At 41.0% G+C, this 9,969-nt stretch overlaps 1 pseudogene across 1 annotated transcript; it reads right to left on the reverse strand.

Annotated features, from left to right (window-relative positions):
- LOC108637892 lies at positions 7,592 to 9,736 on the reverse strand (annotated as a pseudogene). Its single transcript, XR_001919410.1, has one exon. The product of XR_001919410.1 is annotated as a nucleolin pseudogene (transcript).

The following is a 9,969-nucleotide window of genomic DNA, read 5'->3' on the forward strand; positions in this document are numbered from 1 at the left end:
TCCTTATGACATGGCATCTAACTTACAACAGAGGGAGTAGTTCAAGTGAGAGAGAAAAGAAGGAAGGTACAATTCCTTTTATGATTTGGTCTTTGAAGTTGTAAACTGTCACTTCTGCTTTATTCTGTGTGCTAGAAGTCCAGCCTAACTTGAGGGAAGGGAATTAGGTTCCACTTCTTGAAGGGCAAAAGAAAAAAAAAAAAAATATATATATATATATATAAATTGTGGACCTTTTTATTGTGGTAAAAAATTTATAGCATAACATTTTAGCCATTTTTAATTATAAAATTTGTTGTTGTTCAGTTGCTCACTGTTTCTACTTTTTCCCCTTGTATTTGCCATGAGATGATGGAAGTAGAAACCATGATGTTTATTTTTTTCATGTTGAGTTTTAAGCCAGCTTTATCACTCTCCTCTTTCACCTTCATCAAGAAGCTCTTTAGTTCCTCTTCACTTTCTGCTGTTACAATGGTATCATCTGCATATCTGAGGTTATTGATATTTTTTTCCCAGCAATCTTGATTCCAGCTTGTGATTCATCTAGCCCAGCATTTTGCATGATGTACTCTGCAAACAAGTTAAGTAAACAAGGTTATAATATACAGCCTTGTCATACTCCTTTCCCAAATTTGAACCAGTCAGTCATTCCATGTAAGCTTCTTGACCTGCATACAAGTTTCTCAGGAGACAGGCAAGGTGGCCTGGTATTCCCACCTCTTTAAGAATTTTCCAGTTTTTTGTGATCCACACAGTCAAAGAATTTTTCATTCTACTCAATAAAGTAGAATTAGATGTTTTTCTGGTATTCCCTTGCTTTCCGTAGGATCCAACAAATGTTGGCAATTATACCTTAATTTATTTTCTTCATTAGTGGCCATTATAATTGTTTCCCAGTATTGTCTATTATGAATAAAGCTGCTATGAACAGTCATTAAAAAACACAAAGTAGAAGGAAATAATAAATTTAAGAGCAGAAATCAATGGGATAGACAGACAATAGAGGAAATGAACGTAGCCAAATTTGGTTCTCTGAAAAGATTAATAAGTTGATAAAAATCTACCAATAAAACAACTGCAGACTTAGATAGGCCTTCCCAGGTGGCACTAGAGGTCAGAATCTGTCAGCTAATGCAGGAGATGCTAGAGACCCTGGTTTGATCCCTGGGTTACGAAGATCCCCTGGAGCAGGAAATGGCAACCTGTTACAGTATTCTTTCTAGAGAATCTCATGGACAGAGGAGCCTGACAGGTTACAGTCCATCAGGTCACAAAAAGTTGGACACGACTAGAGTGACTTAGCAAGCATGCATACAGCAGCACATGACATATCTACAGCTAATATAGCTCTTAATGATGAGACGCTGAATGATTTTTCCCTTAAGTTAGAAGCACTGTAAGGAAGCCTATTCCTGTAACTTGGATTTGACCTCATAGTGAAAGTTCTAGACAATAAAATAAAGTGCATACAGACTGGAAGGGGAAAAAGTAAAACTGCTTTTTTTTCTCAGATGATATGACAAAAATCAGTTTTGTTTCTATATACTAGAACAAGCAATTGGAAATGAAATTAAAAATATCATTTATAATTGCATTAAAATCCACCAGACACTTAAAACCAAATTTAGTAGAAGATATGCAAAATATCTACACTGAAAACTATAAAACATTACTCAAAAAGTTGACCTAGAAAGTTGTAATATGTTTAATCATAACACTCAGTATTATTAAGATGGTGATTCTTTGCAAATAGATATACAGATTTAGCTGAATCTCAATCAAAATCCCAGTAGACTTTAAAAAATTGTAATTGACAAGCTGAATATAAACTATATATAAAGGACTTAGAATAGCCAAGAGAATTTTGATGAAGGATAGAGTTACAATTCTTAACCTGGTTTAAACTTAGAACAAAGCTGCAAAAATTGAGACAGTTTTGTTGACCTGAAACATAGACTGCCAGATATTTCTCCAGCAAAGACAGATTTATTTGGGATCAGCAGACAATTGCAATTTGAGATTTGTAACCAAGGTGAGCCATGTAGAAATCCTCACATGGCAAGAGAAGGAGAATGCTTTTATAGAGGGGGAAAGGAAGTTGGGAGGACTATAGCAACAAAACATCCATGGCTTTTCATTGCTTGAGTCCTTTCCAGGAAAGAAGCAAAGTTTTTCCTATTCTGGTTGGGCTCTGCTATGGTCCCAGGATATGAGAGCTCTTCCTTCTGCAGGAAGCTTTCAACAAAGCTCCCCCTTTCAAAAAACCACTGTGCAAAACAAAGCTGAGTTCACCTTGCTAAGTTGCTGAATCCATTGTATTAATCCTGCGCCTTTAGAAAGCAGGGTCACATGAACTGTCTCTTTAAATTGTATTTCTGTAGTCTGGCAATGGGTTAGCTGAAAAAGAAATACAATTGAATTTATAATCATTTCAAAACAGTAAATATTTAGGAATAAATTTAACCAAGGAGGTAAAGATCCATAACAGAAAACTATGAAAGACATTGATGAAAGAAATTGAAAAAGAAACAAATAAATGGCAAGATATCCATGATCATGGATTGTAATAATTTATATTGTTAAAATGTTCATGCTACCCAATTTCATCTATAGATTCAATGCAATCTCTATCAAGATCCAATGGCACATTTTCCCCACAGGAATGAAAGTTAAAAAAAACCTTAAAACTGAAAAGCACAAAAGAACCCAAATAATCCAAGAAATCTTGAAAAAGAACAAAGCTGGGGGCATCACAGTTCCTGATTACAGACTGTATTATAAGGCTATATTTGTCAAAACAGTATGCTGCTAGCATAAAAGTAGGCATATAGACCAATGCAACAGATTAAAAGCCCAGAAATAAACCCTTGCATATATGGTTAACTAATATTTGACAAGTGAACCAAGACTTCTCAATGGGGGGAAAAGAGCAGTATCTTCAATTAATGATGTTGTGAAAATGGGATGTTCACACACAAATAAAGTAGATTCCTATCTCATACCATTCATAAACTTGAGATGGATTAAGGACTTCAATGTTAGACCTAAAACCATAACATTGCTAGGAGAAAACAGGGGAAAACTCCTTGACATTAGTCTTGGCAGTGATTTTGTGAATATGACACCCAAAGCACAGGCATAAGAAGTAAAAATAAACAAGTAGGACTAAATTAAATCCAAAAGATCCTACAAGGCAAAAGAAATGATAAGAGAAAAGGCAGCATATGAATTAGGAGAAAATATTTGCAAATTTCATATCTGATAATGTGTTAATTTCCAAAATACTTGAGGAACTCATACAACTCAAGAGCAAAAAAGCAAATAATCCAGTTAAAAATGGACAAAGTGTCTGAATGGACATTCTCTCAAAGATATTTAAATAGCCAACGCACAAATAAACAGTCAAAGATTACTAATTACTAGGGAAATGCAAATCAAACCTACAATGATATATCACTTCACACCAGTAGCTGTTATAAAGAAGACAAGTAAAAGAAAATAGACAAGAGAAACAGCAAGTACTGGCAAGGATGCAGAGGAAAGGGAACTCCTTTGCGGCACTGGGAGGAATGTAAATTGGTACAACCATTGTGGAAAATAATATGAAGTTTCCTCAAAACATTAAAAACAGAACATCATATCTAGAAATTCCACTCCTGAGTATATATGGGAAGAAATGAAAATCACTGCCTTAAGGAGATATCTCCACTCTCATATCCATTGTAGCATTATTTACAATAGCCAAGACACAGAAAAACCCTAACTGTCCATTGATTTGTTGTTGTTTTTCAGTTGTTATTGTTTATGGATTGGGGAAGAGTGACGGAGTTGGGGAAAACTGGTAAAGGTTATCAAAGGATAAAAGCTTCCAGTTTTAAGCTGTGGGGATGTAAAGTATAGCCTGGTGACTATAGTTAACAACTTTGTATTGTATATTTGAAAGTTGCTAAGAGAGTAAATCTTAAAACTTCTCACCAGACAAAGAAAATTGTGCTATGTAAGGTGATAGGTATGTTCAGTTCAGTTCAGTTCAGTTGCTCAGTCGTGTCCGATTCTTTGCAACCCCATGAATCGCAGCACGCCAGGCCTCCCTGTCCATCACCAACTCCCAGAGTTCACTCAAACTCACGTCCATCGAGTCAGTGATGCCATCCAGCCATCTCATCCTCTGTCATCCCCTTCTCCTCCTGCCCCCAAACCCTCCCAGCATCAGAGTCTTTTCCAATGAGGCAACTCTTCGCATGAGGTGGCCAAAGTATTGGAGTTTCACCTTTAGCATCAGTCCTTCCAAAGAACACCCAGGACTGATCTCCTTCAGAATGGACTGGTTGGATCTCCTTGCAGTCCAAGGGACTCTGAAGAGTCTTCTCCAACACCGCAGTTCAGAAGCATCAATTCTTCAGCGCTCAGCTTTCTTCACACTACCTAGGTTGGTCATAACTTTCCTTCCAAGGAGTAAGCGTCTTTTAATTTCGTGGCTGCAATCACCATCTGCAGTGATTTTGGAGCCCCCCCCAGAAATAAAGTCTGACACCGTTTCCACTGTTTCCCCATCTATTTGCCATGAAGTGATGAGACCAGATGCCATGATCTTAGTTTTCTGAATGTTGAGCTTTAAGCCAACTTTTTCACTCTCCACTTTCACTTTCATCAAGAGGCTTTTTAGTTCCTCTTCACTTTCTGCCATAAGGGTGGTGTCATCTGCGTATGTGAGGTTATTGATATTTTGATATCAGCTTGTGCTTCTTCCAGCCCAGCATTTCTCATGATGTACTCTGCATATAAGGATATATATGTTAGCTAACCTTATTGTGGTAATCATTTTGCAATATATACATACATCAAATCATTACAGTATACATCTGAAAACTTAAATGAGGCTCTATGTCAATTATATCTCAAAAGCTTGAAAAAAATTATTTAATGACTCTGGGAAGGGGTTGGGAGCCAGTATCCCCAAGTAACAGGTCAGGATAAGGAAGTGTAAAAGCTGCTATGATCAGCTGGTAGGTGGTAGGCCAGACACCTCGGTCTTTGCTTACATACTAACCATAGATGTTAGGCTAGGGACTTACCTGATGGTCGAGTGGCTAAGACTTCATGCTCCCAATGCAGGGAGCCTGGGCTCGATCCTCAGTCAAGGAACTAGATGGTTCAACTAAAGATCCTGCATGCAGCAACTAAGACCTGGTGCAGCCAGATAAAAATAAATAAATAAATGTATATATATATTTTAAAAGATGAGGCTAAAACCTGTTGTAAATCCTGACATTAAGCTTTTCATTGCCAAAACATCCATTTCAAAGGCATCCATCTGGATTAAGCATATTGCCAGCTACACGATAGAGAGCCAGGCTGCCCCACCCATGAATTTATGCTTATAGAAAGCCCATGGTGACCTAGATAACCGATATCTTGAGTGACCCTACTTTTGCATTCCTATGCTACAGTGCCTGCTCTTATGGTTAAATTCACCAGTAAAGATTGAATCTGCAGAACACTAGGCATCCCACCCTCAATAGTGGCAGAACCCTTTGACTATGCTATTCTACCCCCCAACCCTGCTGTGTGGTTCTGGGCATGCGTGCTGTGTACCCTCAAGGACCTGTGAGTAACAAACCTTGTTTTTTCAAAGTTCTCTGCTGGTTGTTAGTAAGGTACATCCTGAAATCATAAGAACCACTAGAGCTAGTCCTGCCTCTATTTGGCTCCAATCAGGGAAATATCTCTGGGGGTTGCCTGAGTAATGCGGATCCAGGTGAGTGCCCCCAGGCTTTCCTAGTCAATGGCATCACTGCCTAGGCTGAGACCAACACAAAATACCTGTAAAGCAGTGAAAGCATTGCCAATCTCCTCAGTTTAGGGGTGTCTGAACCTTTTTAAGAACGTTTGGACTTAGTCATGTTTCAAGATAAACATTTGTGTTGAGAATTGCATTTGTAGCCTGCATTTGTACCCAGCATTTGTAGTCAATGCTGCGTAATTTGCTGTGATGATGAAACCAAAGAGAATGGATGTCTCATGCTCAAAAATCCTGAACTCCCTGATGGTCTTCAGGGAAGAGTTTTCAAAGGCAACTTTTGAGGGGAGGGCTGCAGAATATATGACTCTCCTCTGATTGGTTGGTGGTGAGGTAACAAGCGTGGTGTTTCAGGAATCTCAATAATCAGCTTTCAGGTTCAGGCAAGTCTGGGTCTCAGCAGGTAGTTACAATCCTCTGCCTGAGTAGGAGCCTTAGTTTCCGTAGAAGAACACAAATGTATGTGTCAGGTTGGGACTTTGCTTTATTGCTACACTATTGTTTCTTGACTGTCCTCCCTTATCTCTGCATTCCTTCCCTTCTCTGCTGTTGCTCAGTCTCTCAGTTCTGTCTGACTCTTTGCAACCCCATGGATTGCAGCATGCCAGTCTTCCCTGTCCTTCACCATCTCCCAGAGCTGGCTCAAACTCATGTACATTGAGTTGGTGATACCATCCAACCATCTCATCCTCTGTCATCCCCTTCTCCTCTTGCCTCCAATCTTCCCCAGCATCAGGGTCTTTTCCAATGAGTCAACTCTTCTCATCAGCTGGCCAAAGTATTGGAGTTTCAACTTCAGCATCAGTCCTTCCAATGAATATTCAGTGTTGATTTCCTTTAGGATTGATTGGTATGATATCCTTGCAGTCCAAGGGACTCTCAAGAGTCTTCAGCACCACAGTTCAAAAGCATCAGTTCTTCGGCACTCAGCTTTCTTTATGTCCAATGCTCACATCTGTACATGACTAGTGGAAAACCATAGCTTTGACTAGACGGACCTTTGTTGGCAAGAAATGTCTCTGCTTTTTAATACGCCATCTAGGAGAAGGCAATGACACCCCACTCCAGTACTCTTGCCTGGAAAGTCCCATGGACGGAGGAGCCTGGAAGGCTGCAGTCCATGGGGTCACTAGGAGTCGGACATGACTGAGCGACTTCCCTTTCACTTTTCACTTTCATGCATTGGAGAAGGAAATGGCAACCCACTCCAGTTTTCTTGCCTGGAGAATCCCAGGGATCGGGGAGCCTGGTGGGCTGCCATCTCTGGGGTCGCACACAGTCGAACACAATTGAAGTGACTTAGCAGCAGCTTAGCAGCAGCAGCAGTTTTGTCAAAACTTTTCTTGCAATGAGTGTCTTTTCTTTTGATGGCTGCAGTCACTGTCTGTGGTGATTTTGGAGCCCAAGAAGATAAAGTCTGTTGCTGTTTCCATTGTTTCCCCATCTATTTGCTATAAAGTGAGGGGACAAGATGCAATGATCTTCATTTATTTTTTTTTCCTGTAGGAAAAAATTTGTTTTGTACATGGGAAGAAACAATATAAATTCAAAACTTACAAATAAGGGTTAGCTCTATCACTCATCTCTTTAAAAAGTTTATGCGAATATCCAGTCAACACCAACAGGATTATCTCCCTTGAAATGTTATCTATACGGATTTCCAAGTAGACCACAGGGCTATATACTGTCTTGGAATGTCCTCAGAAGGCTCTGTCATTGATCAGGTAACAGAGTAAAAACCCCAGAGTCCTTTCTTTCAAATGGAAGAGCCAGAGACAGGGATAGAAGAAGCTATTCAAATTTCATCTTCTTTCCTTGTGGCTTGTGGTCTCCTCCTCCTCCCCTGCCTCCTTGGAAGACTCCTCGCCTTCCAAAGCCTCCCCGGCCTCTGCCACCAAAGCCACCTCGGCCACCTCTGCCACCACCTCAGCCTCCAAAGCCACCTCTGCCTCCTCCTCAGCCACCAAAGCCACCTTCACCCTTAGGTTTGGCCCAGTCCAAAGTGACTTTGTTTCTGTCGATATCACCATCTTCCATGGCCTCCTTGGCAGCTTTGGCATCTTCCTCGCTGTTAAAGTCTACAAAACCAAACCCTTTGGAGGATCCAGTCTCCCGGTCAGTGACTATCCTTGCTTGAATAGAGGCATCAAAGGACTCCTTTAACGTCTCTTCTGTGGTATCCTCAGAGAGACCTTTGACAAAGAGAGTCTTGGATGGCTGGCTTCTTGCATTAGGTGATCCCCTGGGTCCTTGCAACTCCAGTCTGATGGCTCTGCCCTCAATTTCCCTTTTATTACATGAATTTTAAGCTTCTTTAGCATTTTCAAATGAAGCAAATTCTATAAATGCATACTCTTTAGATTTGCCATTTTGGTTCTGGGGCACCTTGATATGAGTTGCCTTCTCAAATACTTCCTGAAGAGTTTCTTCTGTTGCACTATAGGAGAGGTTGCTTAAAACCAGGGTTTTCGATTTACCACTCCAAGTGCTATTCTTTCCACTTCTATGGTCTTGACTTTGGCCTTTCTCTTCAGTGTAGTACAGAAAAATGGATCGCCCATGTATCTCTGTTCCCTGCTTTTCTTCCAAGTTTTTTTCTGCATCAGCTTCTGTCTTAAATTCAATATAAGCAATCCCTTTACTCTTTCCATCCTTGCTGACTAATCTGATCTCCACAGCATCTTCAAACACTTCTTTTAATTCATCCTGAATAACTTTGTAAGGCAGATTTTTAGCCGAAAGTGTTCTTGCATCTCGATCTTTCTTACTGTCTTTTCCCTTTGGTTTTTCTAGTTTAATTTCATTGCCAAAGACTTTTAAACCAGTGAGTTCCAAGGCTTTTTCCAGGTCTTCAGCAGATTCAAAATCTACATAGCCAAACCTCCTAGACACACCAATTCTGACATCGACAACAGCAAGATCATTTTTAGCAAAAAGATCACTGATACGCATTTTCAATTCAGGAGCAGATTTATTGAAGTTCAGGTTTCCAACAAAGAGATTGAAAGATGTAGTTGGTTCTGTGCCTTCCACTTTTTGTTTCTTGGCTTCAGGAGCTGCTTTTTGTTTGGCCATTTCCTTCTTTCGTTTTCCAGGTGCTTCTTTGACAGGCTCTTCTTCCTCTTCCTCCTCTTCTCCTTCCTCCTCCTCCTCTGTTTCCGCCTCATCGTCCTCCTCCTCATCATCGTCATCCTCTTCCTCCTCCTCTTCATCCTCCTCCTCCTCCTCTTCATCTTCATCTTCAGCAGTGCTCTTAACTTTCACAGGAACAGCTTTTACTGGAGCTTTCTTTCCTTTCGCTGATGCAATCTCCATAGGTTCTTCTTCAGAGTCAGCTTCCTCATCATCGTCGTCATCATCCTCGTCATCCTCATCATCTGTGGCAGGAGCAGCACCAAAAGCAGCAGCTGCCTTCCTCACTGCTGGCTCATCCTCCTCTTCCTCATCATCGTCTTCCTCTTCACTGTCATCTTCATCTTCTTCATCACTGTCTTCCTTCTTGGCATTCTTGCGGTTCTTTGCTCCCTTGCCTGGGGTGGCTGCTCCCTTCTTACCAGAGGTTGCTACCAATGCTTTGCCTGGGGTGGCTCCCTTTTTGCCAGGTGTTACCACTGCTTTGGCAGGTGTAACTGTCTTCTTGGCTGGCATAGCTGCTGCCTTTTTGCCAGGGGTGACAACTGCTTTCTTTGCTGGTGTGGCAACTGCAAACTTTTTTGTTGGGGAAACCACCGTCTTCTTTGCTGGAGTTGTGGTAGCCTTCTTGCCTTTTTTTCTGAGGGATAACAACCTCTTCTCCACTGCTCTCATCGTCTTCATCTCTGACATTTCCTCATCTTCACTATCTTTTTCTACCTTCTTTGGGGGAGGAGCCATTTTCTTGGAGTCACCTTGATTTTTGCCGGCCTTTGCGAGCTTTACCATGATGGCGGCTTATGATGGCGGCTTATGACGGCGGAGTGTGTGGCGAGCGAGTGGCGCAGACGAGCCCAGAGGAACCTAAACACCGTCGATGGCGGCCACTAGTCCCTGAGCGCGTACACTTGGCTACCAGCTAGCGCTCCAGACTGAGGCGAAAGCGATCTTCATTTTTTGAATGTTAGGTTTTTAAGCCAGCTTTTTTCACTGTTCCTTTCACCTCCATCAAGAGACTCTAGTTCCTCTTTACTTTC

This window comes from Capra hircus, chromosome 2 (genome assembly GCF_001704415.2).
Source record: "Capra hircus breed San Clemente chromosome 2, ASM170441v1, whole genome shotgun sequence".
Classification (NCBI taxonomy): domain Eukaryota; kingdom Metazoa; phylum Chordata; class Mammalia; order Artiodactyla; family Bovidae; genus Capra; species Capra hircus.